Genomic DNA, 16,197 nt, shown 5'->3' on the forward strand with positions numbered 1-16,197 from the left:
TATCTAGACGTATCAGGGGTCCCATGCCACTCGAACTGCACAGGCCCCACACCATTACAGAGCCTCCACCAGCTTGAAAAATCCCCTGCTGACATGCAGGGACCATGGATTCATGAGGTTGTCTCCATACCCGTATATGTCCATTTACTTGATACTGTTTGAAACGATACTCGTCCGACCAGGCAACATGTTTCTGGTCATCAACAGCCCAATGTCGGTGTTGACAGGCCCAGGCGAGGTGTAAAGAATTGTGTTATGCAGTCATCAAGGGTACATGACTGGCCCTTTGACTCCAAAAGCCCATATTGATGATGTTTCATTGAATGGTTCATACTCTGACAACTGTTGACAGTCCAGCCTTGAAATCTGCAGCAATTTTCGGAAGGATTGCACTTCTGTCACGTTGGACGACTCTCTTCAGTCGCCGTTGGTCCCGTTCTTGCAGGATATTTTTGCGGGCGCAACAATGTCGGAGATTTGATGTTTTACCGGATTCCTGATATTCACGATTCAGTCGTGCAATTGTCGTGCGGGAAATACCCCACTTCATCGCTACCTGGAAGATACTGTGTCCCATCGCTCGTGTGCCATCTATAATATCAAGTTCACACTCACTTAAATCTTGATAACCTGCCATTGCAGCAGCAGTAACCGATCTAACAACCGCGCCAGACACATGTTGTCTTACATAGATGTTGCGACTGCAGGCCATATTTTGTCTGTTTGTATATCTTTGTACTTGAATACACATGGCTGTACCAATTTCTTTGGCACTTCAGTATATACCTTGTAACTTCTGGATGACCATCTCTGCAGCTGCTTTGTGAATGGTTAATAACCAGACAAATCTCTTTAGGTCATCCACACATACTAATATATACTTATTCCCTGTTCTAGATCTACGCAGGAGGCAAACCAAATGGACATACATACTTTGAAAACGTCTATCTATCGGTTTCGAGACCACATAGCTAATCCTACTACTATGGCTAGGCTTTCTCATGGCGCATACTGGAAACTACCCACAAAAATATGTGTGTGTATTACTAAGGGACCAAACTACTGAGGTCATTGGTCTCTAGACTTACACACTACTTAAACTAACTTACGCTAATAACAACACATACACCCATGCCCGAGGGAGGACTCGAATCTCTGGCGGGAGGGCCCACACAGACCGTGTATGGCGCCTCAAACCACAAAGCCACTCCACGTGGCCACTACCCACCCTTATCCATATTTCCTTATCTATCCCCATCCAAATGAATCTTTCATGGATCTTCTCCCTAGCTTTATACACACTGAGGTGAATCCTACTGGTGACTCATGGAAATAGCTGACCAAAACTGGGACTAGTTCTTTAGGCACATCTATTTTTGGTATGACCTTACCCCGTGCGCTAGAACACACGACCCCATCAACCAAGGTGTAGTGGTTATCTGTCTCTCCCTCCTGCATCCTCTCCTTAATATCCCTAATACCTCTGTTTGTGTCCTGGAACTCCTTGATGATGCGGAACAACTGAGGAATCTGAGCAAGGAGCGACACAACCAAATCCTCCCCCCACATATCTGCCTGGCTGGCTTTCGTCTTCCGTTTTCTTTTTGTGTGTTTGGATCCCTGGCGGCGCTCCCCTTTCATCCAATCTTCGAATATGCATTGTATCGGCCCATTCAGTAAAAAAAATTAAAAAAACAGACAACAGCCCAGGTCGCACTTGCAACAGGCCGGTATTAGATAGCGGTGATGCACAGGGCATAAATACAGGCGCTTCTATAAATAGTGACAGGGGACGAAGCTAGTTTGTGAATACTAGTTAGCATTACTATCCACACACGACCTGTTCATACAACAAGGCATATAGAACATTATTCTTCTTCTTTAATAAGCACCCTCAAACCCCATCTCCTATGGTATGCATAATTCAAGTCCCACAAGAAACAAATCAGCCATCCATAAGCGGCATGCTGCAGACGAATGAACAGATTAGAGACTAGGTGGCACCACTGGTCAGTGACACTGCGTCATCCAGAAGCAATCTTCACGTCCCGCAGGCAGGTTATACTCATGTCTGACATTCTGGTATGCCGATTGCTCGCCCACAAGTAACTCCAGCACTCCGCTACATTTGCCATTCACTTCCTCCTCGCACCACCGCCAGGACTCCCCCTCCTTCTAATGTCCCATGACATCACGAGAGGTCACCTCCCCGCCGAGAAGAAGCATGACCAACCTCGGCAGATAGTGACAACCTAAACCTGTAGTACTGTACGTGGCAAAAGGTAAAAAAGAAGGGAGATGGCGCCATAGACTTACGCTGTACGTTGTTTTCAAGCCAGAGTGAATGGGCCCTACCATAATCTTAAATAAACTGGAACATTAGTAGACTACTGTTTACGTTTGCTTCTTGTTCATTATTTCTTTCGTGTGTACGCAATAACCGTTTTATTGCTAAAAATTATAGGGCTTATATGAATAACACAGTGTCAAGAAGGTAACATCGAGCGTTTTCCTGTTTTTGACTGCATGTTTCCTCTAGTTGCATGACACACTTGGCCTCGTTAATGTAACTTGTTGATACATTTCGTATAGCCAAGAAGACAAGGAAGTGATATGAAAGGTGTCCTTTCATAATCCATTTAATTCATCCTTTACTGTTTTTCTATCGACAGGAAATGAAGCTGGAACTCCAAAACATCTCCGAAAGCAAAGCTTGTTTGTTTACTGGTACCGCTCCTTGTTCAATGCCTTTTCAGTTCTCAGCTCCCATGCAAGACATTTTTAATGTTCACGTTTGCAAGAAACGTACCTACGTTTTCTTTGCTAACCCATGAATGTGCGCAATGAGAAAAGAAGCAAGGCATGCTATTGTATCTTGTGCATGTCAACAAAGTGAACTATTACTGAAATGTTAAAGAAACAGAACTGCATAAGGTATACCTCCATGCAGAATAAAGTTCTCGTTTTATTAGATTGTCACCACATTAGATTTATGGTAGTTCACACATCTACTCACTTTGAAATCTCACCTAATGCGTCATTCAGTGTGTGACTAACAGTAACAATTTACAGGATAAATGTAATGTTCATACGTTGTGCAATACTATAAATGTGATTAAGGGAATGGTCTCAAACGCTTAGACCCCGTAAAATGGGCATTTTACTCTAACATGTTTGTAAGTCCTGTTTTTGGTAATGAATACTTAACCTGTGTTACATATAAGCTTCCCTTTCCAACTGTAGCCCATCTATATTTGTTTCTTTTCCAGGGATATTTCTCGCCAGTAACTCTGTAGTTTTTCAGAAATAACCAAACATATCACAAATGGAATGTATATCTCCTTTCATCATCTGCTTCATTGTAAATTTGAATTTCATTTTGATGTTTACAAAGTATATGAGCCTATACTATGCTTTGTTGTATACCAATTATTTATTAGTTAGTTTGTTTTATGTCCCATGTATTATTTACTAGATAATTCGTAATGATATGGAATGAATCTTTTATATTAATATCAGATTTTATGAGTATGCCTCAATGCTGATCAATTATTAGGTTTTTTGTTTTTAAGTTAAAGACAGACAGATGTTAGTAATCCCTATTCATCATCATTTTCATATTACAGTATAGACTGTCTTTTGTGGGATAGGGATAGTTGCAAAAGAGAAACATTTTCAGTTTAGTTTGAGATTTTGCTTTGCTCCCTGTCAGGAATTTTATATCACTGGGTAAGTGATCAATACTTTTGGCTGTAGCATTATGAACCCCTGTTGGTGCTACAGACAACCTCAATGTGGCGTAATGAATGTCTTTTTTTCTGGTGTTGTAACTATATACATCATTGCTCCTGTTGAAATGCAGTGGATTATTTACGACAAACTTCGTGAGGGAATAACTATACTGTGAAGCAGACAGATTGGTACTCACTAAGTTTCATTTAAAGCCTTCTTCAAAAAGGAAGCAACCCCCCCACCCCACACACACACATTCGTACAAAGATACACACAAAACCCACACATGCTTGAGTGCTTTCTTCGGCTGTTCTAGCCAGGATCTTTTTCAGTGAGGGAGGAAATGTGAACAATAGACAATTATTGGCGGGAGAAATTTAGGCCATGTGATGCTGCACCAACAATCAGCACAGTTATGTAGCCATGTGATGCACATGGACGAGACTGTCGCTACAGTGTGCCTTAGATGTCAGAGCATTTGCGGTTTGGAAGTCAATCAAAACACAGGAAAGGATGACAGTAAACAGCGAAATCATAATTTATGTATGCGAAAGAAGATAGTGCTTGAAAGGCTCCACTTACAAATGAAATGTGACTCCTTTAAACTTAGATTACAACCCGTTGATAAACACACACGTGAACGACGCAAGCTGGCATTTTTGATGAAACAGCTTCATCTTCACACAGTCAAAGCACCAGATGCTATTTAGGACACTACCAAAAAAGTCAACAGATATCCCCAATGGCACAGGTACGTCAGAGTGACATTGTAGGGAAGTATCACTATGGTGAACCATGGAAGTATAACTGCGCCGAACGTAATGTTTGGAGCTATGTAAGGTAGGGAATGTCGGCTTCACGTTTGTGACACAAGGACAATCCCCTCCTTTTTTTACCTCCATGGTTTCAAGTGAATGTGCTAACTTTTGTGAACTATGTCACTTCTCGTGTTTTACTGTGGGAAAAGTATTGTTCCTGCCAACTGTCTGTGTACAAAAGTGAGTAACTCTCTTACAGTAATCTCAAAGTATATATCCTTTATTCAGATATGGAGGAATTCTATTGTGATCAGTGTTCACAACTCATGTTGTAAAAAACAAAATGCATTCAACATGCCAGACAGAGGAAGACAGATCCAAACGGTCTATAGAATGACCGCTTAAAGGTGGTTTTTGCAAGTACATTTTCTTCACGAGTTGAGGGCGAACTCGACGACTGACATAATTACTTCAGGATGAATTTAAAAATGTATAATTGTCTTTTGATCGTCGTACCTGCTTGTATAATACGGAAAAAAAACTTTTATGAGGAGAAAAATTTCTCTGGCTTAAGATTCCTGGCAATAGGAGCTATATGGATACAACATTTGCTACTGTAATTTCGAAACAAGCTTTTGAGTGAAATCATACCCAACAAACGTGAGCTCTTTACACTGTCCTGAGAGATGATTTCATGAAAGCAGATTAAAGTACAGAACCTCATTTCTGACATGATACAGATAATTTTTTTCATAGTTTCAGACACAGTATATTCTTAGAAGTTATATATGCGGCCAATGATCTATAGTTCAGTTTGATTCTAAGTCAAAATTTTCAGTTCCTTGCCTGAAGTCTATTAGCAACTTTTGCACTAGAATATAAAATTCCATTCTGAACTCTAGACAGGGATTCATAGTATATCTGGAAGACTTGTAGTACCGTGTTAGTGAATTCTACAGTTCACCTCTAAATCAGTCTTATGATGAACAACATATATTAGAAAGTAAAAGAAGTGTAGTAATAATTATGTTCCTGAAGGCACTGTTCCAATATCTCGCTTTATCGGGTTAACACAATAATCTGGCTGCTCTCTTCATTAGAACAAATTTGTCTAAATTTTTTGCTATGGTGTCACAACTCGGGTTATGGCATAGGACAGTACTGAGTGAAAGTATGTTAGCAATCTCTTGGCACCTGATCGAAAAGAATTCGTTATATAGCTTAGCTCCTTGTGGCATATAGTGCACAATGAATTTTTTTTGTTATGTACCGTTTCTCTGCTAAAGAACAGATTATTTCCCTCTGTTAAAATATGGTTGGGATTGATGTTATTCTGATGGATTGTAACTTTTAAATATCATTTACAGTCAATGTTCTCACAAAATATCTGTTATTTTTATGTAATTAAAGCTTAAAAGTCATTAAATATCAAGATCTGGTGGTGTGATCTGAAACGCTCTGTTATTGGCTGATGCTGTGGTGACACAGGAGTAAGACAAAGCTATATGTGTGTTATAAATGTGTATCCGAAGTTACGAAGTTATTACATACTTTTAGTGCAAATATTTTAGCTATTTATTGATGAAAAATGCAATTACAACTTTTAAGTAACAATAGAAAAGAATTTCGTGAACACTGGTAGTGGAAGCCTTGCGAAAGTTGATGTGTTTATGCTCCTCACATTTAGAATGGAGATATATGCAATGACGGACATTCTCCAGCATCATTAAACTCGCTCAGAACTAAGGGATTGTAGAACCTTTGCAAATGGGTCCATATATTATAACTAGATTAACGGCTTTCAGTCATGAGCTACGACCCAAAGCACAATAAAATTTTTCTTGGCAAAACGTAGTGCTGCTTTCCTCTGTAGAAGACACTCAGCAGGGAACGCGTCCAGCGGTGCAACGGATAACACATCCGAATGCAAAGAAAGAGGTCATGTGTTTTTACAAGTTTATACTAAATACGTAAATACTGTTAGCAAGAAATGATTGTATGAGTTATTTCGATTGTGGGATGTAGTAAACATAGCTTCACATTAGTGTTAATCTGAGAAATGGACAGCAGAGGATGCATTTACTTCACGAACAAACAATTCAATTTTTTTTAAAACATTGCTAATAGTGAAGATATCACCATACATCCACAGTACAACGAGATGTGGAACAGTGAGGTTATATGGAGAGATATATGAAGCACACAGCATGCAGGTGACACAAACGTAAGGGCTGCAATATTTGTGAATGTAAACTAACGTTGGCGTCTGAAGCAGCCTTACTTCACCTTTACGTGAGATGATGAAACTGCGAAAGTTTAAACAATAAGAATCTTAGCTGGAGAGTACGAATATAAAAAACTGTGTTTCTCATGAAGTAAAAAGTGCATGGTCACATTAACTAGAAAATATCTTTTTTATGTGACAAATGTAAACAGCGATTACAAATGTAAGCGCATGTAAACAGCAAGAAAAATACAATAACATACAGTTTTTGATCAGTGAGATGAAGTTTTGTGATTGTGATTTGGTTATCATGTGAGAGGACTGTCGAGTCATTTTACAAATAAGTTAAAACGGTCTGTCAGGTTAGATTCGAACCAGCGATCTATGGACATCAACTCGTTAAAATCGACGCTTTACGGCTCTAACAACTGAGATACCCAACAGCTGAGCAGTAGTTAGGTGAAACGACAATTTTCACTGGAAGTTTAATTTCGTAAAATGACGCTATCCTTCATTGTAACAGTGGCAGATCGTATCTTGGAGGTAAACTAATGTTAACTTCACAGTGCAAAACATTTTTAATTAAGTTGGTGAGTTTGTGTCTCGACTTGATGGCAATTTGCTAGTATAGGGCAGCCACATTTTATACATATTTTCATTCTTTGTAACGCTCATAAACAACTTTTCACTAGTTTTTACAATTACATTTCTATAGCATGGTACTACATACCATCATAATAGTATTATGACAGTAGGAACAGCGAGCTAGCCACTGACGTCACAGGCATCACGTGATTCGAATAGAGCCTTTTAGCGGGCTTTCAGACAATTTGAATTTCATTACCATTTTTATAGAAGAATACTGAAATTCAAGAGGAAGAGGAAAATGTTAGGAGCATAAAATGACATTTAAAACAGTTCCCAGAAAACAGTCAAATACCTTATTATAAGCAGTTGTCTTGTCATCTCTGTCGCTGTATTTTGCTGCTTTTAATTTTTTGAAAACTAAGGAAGGTGAAAAAACTGACATACGTAAAATTTGTATCCTACATATGTCAACTGACGTTTTCCATGCCAATGTTACAAATGTCGCTATTTTTGCTAGCGCTCGTATCCTATCCTTCAGTTTAGCTACTATCCTTCAGTTGACCTACACAGATCAACTGAAGAATAGCATACTAGGAGTTTCTTCTGCGAAAAAAATGCGATGTATGAACATAACGTTCGAAATATGGAGATACGTTGTATATATCCATGGTCTGTTGCCTCTTTACTACATTCCTAGCTTTGTCAACATTCGTCCATGTCTTTGCAAAGCATCATCTGTGGCAACTTGTGATGTCATTTTTCAAATCCGACGGTTGTATCCCATTCTTCAGTATTATATGAAAAAAACCAAGCTATGAAAACACATGCGTGCATTACTCTTTACTGGCGCAAGACACTCCCGTAGTTATCGCTGCTTTTTGTCCAAAGACGTTTAGTGACGTAATTACCCGCGGTACACATATTATGTTTGTGCTGGCGGTTTTGTTTGGAGTGGTTTGAAATTTGGTGTTGCTTCTCTGTTTGTTTACGATTGACGAACGTTTGTGGAAAATGTTTAAAGAGAAGTTATTTCTGTGTGTTTTCACCGTGTGTATTTTTGGATAAAATGATAAGTTCTTTGACGTAAATCCGTACGACTGGGAACAAAGTGGATTATGCGTGAACCTACAGTAAGTTTACTAGAGCACTATAACTCGTTAGGAAGCTAAAATGTTATGTTGTTCTCGTCGTCGTCGTCGTTGTCGTCTTCAGTCTGTTGCTATATTTGATGCAGGTTTCACTCTCCATGCTACTCTATCTTGTGCAAGTCTCTTCATCCCCCAGTAACTACTGCAACCTACCTCCTCCTCAATCTGCTTACTGTATTCATGTCTTGGCCTTCCTCTGCGACTTTTCCCCTCTTCACACTTCCCATACTAAATTGGTGATCTCCTGATGTCTTAGAATGTGTCTTGTCAAGTGATCCCCTCTTTTGGTGAAGCTGTGCCACAAATTTGTCTTCTCACTTTTATTCAGTACCTTCTCATTAGTGAAGTAATTTACCCCTCTAATTTCTAGCATTCCTCTCCAGCACCACGTTTCAAAAGCTTCTATTCTCATCTTGTCTAACATGTTTATTGTCCGTTTTTCACTTCCATGCATGTCCACACTGTAGACAAGAACTTTCACTAAAGCCTTCCTAATACTTAGTTCTAATTCAATGTTATCAGATTTCTCTTCTTCAGAAATGCCTTTCTTGCCATTGCCAATCTCTGTTTAATATTCACTCACCCTAAATAGCAATATTCATGGGCTATTCCATGTCAAATCAACACACTTTAAATAAAAATTTGACCTCACCCTCTTAGATTTTGCTGAAAGGTGGTTTACTTATAGTGGGTGCTGAAACTAAGAACAATACCAAATTTCAGTTTTTACCGCAAACCATTCCTGAAATATGGTCATGTAAACTTTTCAAAAACTGCCCAAAAATGTATGAATGGGCTTTATTTCAATTGCCCTAGGAGCTGCCCTAATTGAGCTAGAGAGCTAGGAAAGGTGTTATTTTGCAGCATTTTTCATGCTCTTTCCAGTGATATACAACAAAACATAGCTTCTAATTACTAACCTTTTTCAAAATACTAATTAATATTTTGATTTAATTTTTTACAAAAAGTACATAATTGAAAATTTTCAAAATATTTCCATAACTACTTCATACTGTTGTAAATCACATGGCAAAATATAAATGTGGGGTGGTGATGGGTTCATTCTTTAAAAAAAATTATTCCGGTCTCTTGTTTTTCACTAACAGCCGTGGTTTGACCAAAGCTTCTGCTGCAGGAACAGGTACAGATTCAGGTGTTGGTGCAGTCGCTGTGGGCACTGCCGTGGCAGAGGCCTCTGCTGTCATTATGCTTGCCTCTTCTGGCTGTTGGCTGGCCACCATCCTGTCATTCATTTCATCCTGGTGTGATGGCTTGAAATTCTTCTTTTCTTTTAATGAGAGCATTGGGAACTCTATTCAGGTGTGTCATTACCCCTGTGTATGTGTTTTCTCTAGGGAGTTGCATTGGGCGTCTGCGGGGGGGAATTGTTTCTCATGTGATCCTCTGCGTGGCATATTGAAAGTGTCTGTGGCTGTCCACTATATGTCACAAGTTCTCTGTGATCACAGATCATTAGGAACGATAGAATGTGCTTCCATAAATCCATTTTTACGCTCTGCACCCCTGAGTATGCTCGAATTCTGTAGGCACTTATCTATTTGAATACCTACCGGCAAAAACATAGTAACCTTCAAAATACAAATTGTACAGGTTTATGAACGGCAGAAATAGCATTCACAATCACTTGAAATGAGTCCATTGCTGATTAATGTGTACAAGTTGTGGCAGTACGTGACCTGAAAGGCAAGATATTACAGATTTTCGTTCAGCATCCATGCAAAAACATTGTAACTCTAACGAGAGTAGCACACTTTTGTGGGTTACAACGTTTATACCACTGATATTATTTAATCTCTAATACTGTTTATTGGTTTCATTCTGATTAGGCGTAAATTCAATTTGCATTATACAATGTCGGAGCTTCTGGGTGTTTAACTGAAGGTGGAAATATTGTTACAAAAGAAGGGTTTGCAGTGATAAACATTCACATTTTCATATCACAAGAATATAACGAAACAGAATCGATACTGCACATGCAATTGAAATGAAACATTATTAATACAGTAAAGCTTCATTAACATGAATCCGAAGGGACCAAAAAATCAAGAGTTCGTGTTAAGTGAAGAACACAGATTTTAATAAGTATACATGTACAGCAGTACACTAATGTGTAATACACTATACTATCAATCACATTATTGTATACTTATAACACTATAAAATGATTGTAAAATCCAAGTACTCGCAAATTATGTATGTTACTTTCTTGGAAAAAAATCGGTCATGGTTTGCTGACATTCATGGGAACAATAATATTTTGTAATTTCACAACCAATTGTAATGATTGCGTCCGTAAACCCAGCAGTGATGTCGGATGTTGAAGCGAACCGTTCTAAACAGTCCAAGGCTGTAAACATCTCCTGACAGGTAGGTGGAATGGTATCTGTATTCTCTTCCTCTTCACTTTCTTCTGATGGCCCTTCTTGCACCTCATTCACAACTTTTGGCACATCCGATTCCACAGAAGCACATACGGCAACATCGTCGTCTACACTAATGAATTCTTCGAAACTAATCCCAGGGTTTGCAACGTCCTGTAGAACTGTCCATTCATCAGGTGAAGTGGCATCTTCTAACTCGTGGACATCTTCAGTGTTGCTATGTCTCCAAGCTCTGTTAAAGCACTTCCCTACATGATGTGGTGATACTGAGTTCCAGGCTGCTGTGATGGCTTCCAATTTGGGGTTGCACTAATGTTTTCAGCAGCACGAATTGCAGCTCTTAAAAGTCGCTTACGATAAGTTCTCTTTATGAAAGAGATTTTGCCTTGGTCCAGAGGCTGAAGGCGGTTTGTGGCATTGGGTGGAAAAAACTGAACCTTTATGTTGGATAGGTTCAGATCATGAACGTTATGGGCAGTACATCTGTCCAATGTAAGAATAAGATGTCTATTTTGAGCAACCATTCGACTTTTGAAACAAAGAAGCCACTTGCAAAATGATGTGCCATTGATCCAAGCTTTCTTGTGGTGAGAGTAGATGCAAAAAAACAACGTGGTTTCTCGGAATTACCGATAACCCAGGGACGAAACTTCTCACTGCCGTCAGCATTACAGCACAGTACAACAGTCACACGCTGTTTGCTTTGTGCTCCACTGTGACACTTATCACCTTTTATCCCCAGGGTGTGATTTGGGAAAAGATTGTAGAAAAATCCAGTTTCATCCATGTTGAACACATTACACGAGGCATACTTTTCCCTCACTCGGTTGAATTCATGCAACCAGCTGTTCACACTTTCTTCATCAACTTTATTTGCTTCACCACAGATTTGTACAGATGACATTGAATGTCTCTTTTGGAACCGATATAACCAACCAGCAGAACAACGGAAGTCTTCGATGCCCGTGTCTTGACCAATATCATTTGCTTTTGACTGAATCACAGGGCCAGTTAAAGATATGTTAGATGCATGCATATGATTGAACCATTCTAGCAGTAACATCTCGATGTCTTCATACTTGGTAGTACAAATTCGTTTAGATTTGTTTCCAGAACCTGATGCTGCAACATAAATAATTTTTTCTCGCTTCTTAATAATAATGGATAATTTAGATTTAGGTATTCCAAACTGCTCTGCGGATGCTGTTTTCTTGGTACCACGGTCCACTTCATCTAGAATCTTAAGCTTTAACTGAACATTTAGAGCTGTCTGTTTCCTCTTTGCCATTTTCGCGTATGTACAGCATATGCTGATTGTTAAAGTGATAATCGTGGCTACCGACCTACAATACGTTAAAAACAAGTCAACAATAAGTATAATTAGCTTTGTAGCCTACATTTCCTACATTCATTTCGGAAAAAAAAATTATGCTTTAGAGTGCTCTAAGGTCGGAAGTTTGTGTTACAGAGAAATTTAATTACGCTAGGAACTGAAACAGAGTTCGTAATTCGCCTTAACCGAAATTCGTGTTAACCGATGAAACATACCATAAGAACTAATGTATTCCTGGCGGGACCAATATTTTTTTCACGTTAACCGCGAGTTCATCTTATGCGAGTTTGCGCTAACGAGGTTATACTGTAGTTCCCACTGTGTAACACGATTATTCATGACACACAAGACGTATTGTTGCAAACGTACGTTTGGCGTGACCGACCATGACACTGTCACTTTACTTTATCTTTAGGTTCTCATAAAACTCGCAATATTTTTCAGGAATATATCTACCCATGTCTAGCAGAGACAGGCAATGGCTCACCATAAAGTCTAGGTAGGCCACTCAACCTTAACACCACCGGCGGAAATGTAATACTATTTTTACCCCTGGAGCGTTTTGCTAAGTTTGCTGAGTATCAAGGCTGCAAGTAGTTATGGCTGTTGCGGCAGTGAAGTACTGTTGGGGAGTCTGAAGATATCTTCATCCAAACATAATCCATTATTTTGCATTTTGGATCTTTGTGGACGTGCTTTTCAATACCGCTTAGATCAATAAAATCGTCCTGCTCCATGTAACAAAACAGAAATGAGTTGTTCGGTTGTGCAGTAGCTATTACCTGAACCCATTCAAATGGTCCATACACAGAGTAGTTCTTCTTATTTCTCTCAATTAATGCGAAATCCCTGTCACAAGGCAAAAAGCTGTGTCCTGTGATAAGAAATTTGTGCTCCACAGAGGTGAAATACTTTATGTTCAGAAGACATTGATACAAAACAATAGTTTTCCAGTTATTGTTCTGTCCTGTACATCGATCTGACCCCACCACTAAAGTTCTTTCTTCACATGGTTTTAGTACTGAAAATGTAAATGTTACGTACTTAAGAAGGCACGAAGTAATTTCCACTGATCCCTGCTTAGCAACAGTTTCAGGCCATACATACATCGACACCTTATTGTCATCAACGTTATGTGTTGCCTGATTGTAGGTTGACAGCTGACGTTGATAGAAAATTGCAGAATGGGTAAGGGTAGGACAATACAGCACCTGTTGGAGGTCTGTGCATATCACAACATAGGTTTCGTTTGCTTTAGCTTTTGCTGTATCGTTCTCCAGCATTGAATACGCTGCTTCCGCATGTAAATGGTGCAGTTTGCTTTCTTAGTTGATTTTCTTTCTCTCTGTTTCATTTTTACTGTTAACTAACTGCAGGAACAATCTGTCACAATTTACCCACATGAATCCGAATGTGGTACTCCAAAGCGAAAATTATATTGTCCCCTGAAAATACCTCTGTGAGCTCTTCCACTACACTATACTGTCAGATTATCTTCTTTAAAGAGTCGGCAAAGTTTAGAAATATTCAAATAGGATCTCAGGCAGAGCTTTTCATTCTTATGTCTTGAGTAGTGGCTTTTTTGTTTTGGTAGCTTCTCAATGTGGTTTCTTATCACGTCCTTCAAACTGTCCTGCAGCTTATTTGAATGATTCATGTACTTACCTCTTCTGTCTTATAACGGCACGCCACATTTCATCTTCCCTTGGAGCATTTGTACACATCTAGCTGTAATCCTATATACCATGCACAATGTTTTTTTGACGTACCTGAATTTTTTCTGCTCCTCTTCTTACAAAGTACTTGAATGTGCAGTGTCTGTGCAAAGTGGTCTCCTTCGTCTCCCTACATTTGATGTCTACTATTTCAACGCACGACGAAGCCAAATGTCTGGTTTGTGCATTATAGTCTTAAGGCATGGAATTCTTGAAACAGCTCTCTGTTGTCCTCCATTTTTTTTTGTTTTACATTGGTATCTACGTTTGCAGGTAGCAATCTATAAAGGGAGCACGACGTAATGATAACTATAGTTAACCACATTAATGTCAAAGGTAAAGGCTATGACAGCACATTACAATATAATGTTTGTGAATAACGTATGGAATCTCCCATTTCACAGAAATATTGTGTTAGATTGGCATACAAGGTTTATGCACCCACCTGTTCAGCAGGGATTTTCCCTGGTACTGGTTTGCTGTTGTGGGCCAAATATGATTTCCCCGAATTCTGTTTGCGTTTCTTCGCATTCCTCTTCCATTCACTATACTTAATTTTCCGTTTCTGGCCCATGTTTATATCTTTGCACATGCTCTGATTTAACGTCACACAACGTTCCTGCTCCATGTTTACAACATTTCTGCATGCAAGCACCTTGTGACGAATAGGAAACAAACGAAAAATGGCGCTTAATGTACACATTTGCCAACATCACTTCATACACGCCTTACTCTTGGCACATACAACATTTATATGTGACAAACCGGTTTCTTAGAAAAGTGAGGGTTACAACGTTTTTGCCGGCAGGTATTCATTTATCCCAGGTTAGTCTAAAAACATGCCCGTACATTCTCAAGGTCTTTACGGCCTCATCGACAGGCACTTTGAATGGTAGATTGTACGTAGAGTTCACACCTTCAGCCCATTTTCCGCTGTCGAATTAAGAAAGCAAAAATCACACACTTTAATTCACTTCTCTTATTTTATTGTCTTGAACAATTAAAATGATCAAATCTTGACAAGTCAAGCAAATTACTATCTGCAAGTTGCGAAATTGCCAAATGAGCAACTGTAGAATGGATGAGTGCATAATTTCTAATTGCTTTAAATAATTTTATAATTTCATGAAGTCTGTAAGTGGTTACACATGGTGGCAAAGAACCCTAAATGTAATTGATTATAGCAACTTCAGATCTCTAGTTTTCATGACAGAAATATAGCAGATGCACAAAGTACACACTCATAAGTGATATAATATATAGCCTCCAATGGTAACAGTGGATTACATCACGAACAAGGATGCAGCCATTCAAATGTATTCACATTTACAAGTTAAAATATTCCTTCGACATTATCAAGTTTTGTTTCTGTTTAGTTACATACAGTTTATAATATGGGTTATAATAGGTACAAAATTTTTCATTTTATAATTGACATTACATTAACAGAAGTAAACCTTTCAATCGTTTTACCATTAATTTTATTTTAAACAGTCAACGTCTGGTTGTACAAAAATGATCCATACTGTGCATATTTTTTTTGTTAATATGCAGTTTATGTTGTTTGTCCATTAACATTGGAGTTTGATGGGTTTTTAATTGCATGTTGTTGTTGTTGTTGTTGTTGTCTTCAGTCCTGAGACTGATTTGATGCAGCTCTCCATGCTACTCTATCCTGTGAAAGCTGCTTCATCTCCCAGTAACTACTGCAACCTACATCTTTCTGAATCTGCTTAGTGTATTCATCTCTTGGCCTCCCTCTATGATTTTTACCCTCCACGCTGCCCTCCAGTACTAAATTGGTGATCCCTTGATGCCTCAGAACATGTCCTACCAACCGATCCCTTCTTCTAGTCAAGTTGTGCCACAAACTCCTCTTCTCCCCAATTCTATTCAATACCTCCTCATTAGTTATGTGATTTACCTATCTAATCTTCAGCATTCTTCGGTAGCACCACATTTCAAAAGCTTCTATTCTCTTCTTGTCCAAACTATTTATCGTCCATGTTTCGCTTCCATACATAGCCACACTCCATACAAATACATACAGAAACGACTTCCTGACACTTAAATTTATACTCGATGTTAACAAATTTCTCTTCTTCAGAAACACTTTCCTTGCCATTGCCAATCTACATTTTATATCCTCTCTACTTCGACCATCATCAGTTACTTTGCTCCCCAAATAGCTAAACTCCTTTACTACTTTAAGTGTCTCATTTCCTCATCTAATTCCCTCAGCATCGCCGACTTAATTCGACTACATTCCATTATCCTCGTTTTGCTTTTGTTGATGT

The 16,197-nt window shown here is 38.8% G+C and overlaps 1 protein-coding gene across 2 annotated transcripts in view; it reads left to right on the forward strand.

Annotated features, from left to right (window-relative positions):
- Window positions 1-8,169: 8,169 nt before the first annotated feature.
- LOC126253029 (uncharacterized) overlaps window positions 8,170-16,197 on the forward strand; it is a 344,974-nt gene continuing 336,946 nt past the window's right edge. For both annotated transcript variants that reach the window (XM_049954093.1, XM_049954094.1), the window contains exon 1: window positions 8,170-8,432. The gene's annotated coding sequence lies outside the window, so the exon portion shown is untranslated. The remainder of the gene's footprint in view (window positions 8,433-16,197) is intronic.

Source organism: Schistocerca nitens, chromosome 4 (assembly GCF_023898315.1).
Source record: "Schistocerca nitens isolate TAMUIC-IGC-003100 chromosome 4, iqSchNite1.1, whole genome shotgun sequence".
Taxonomy (NCBI): Eukaryota; Metazoa; Arthropoda; class Insecta; order Orthoptera; family Acrididae; genus Schistocerca; species Schistocerca nitens.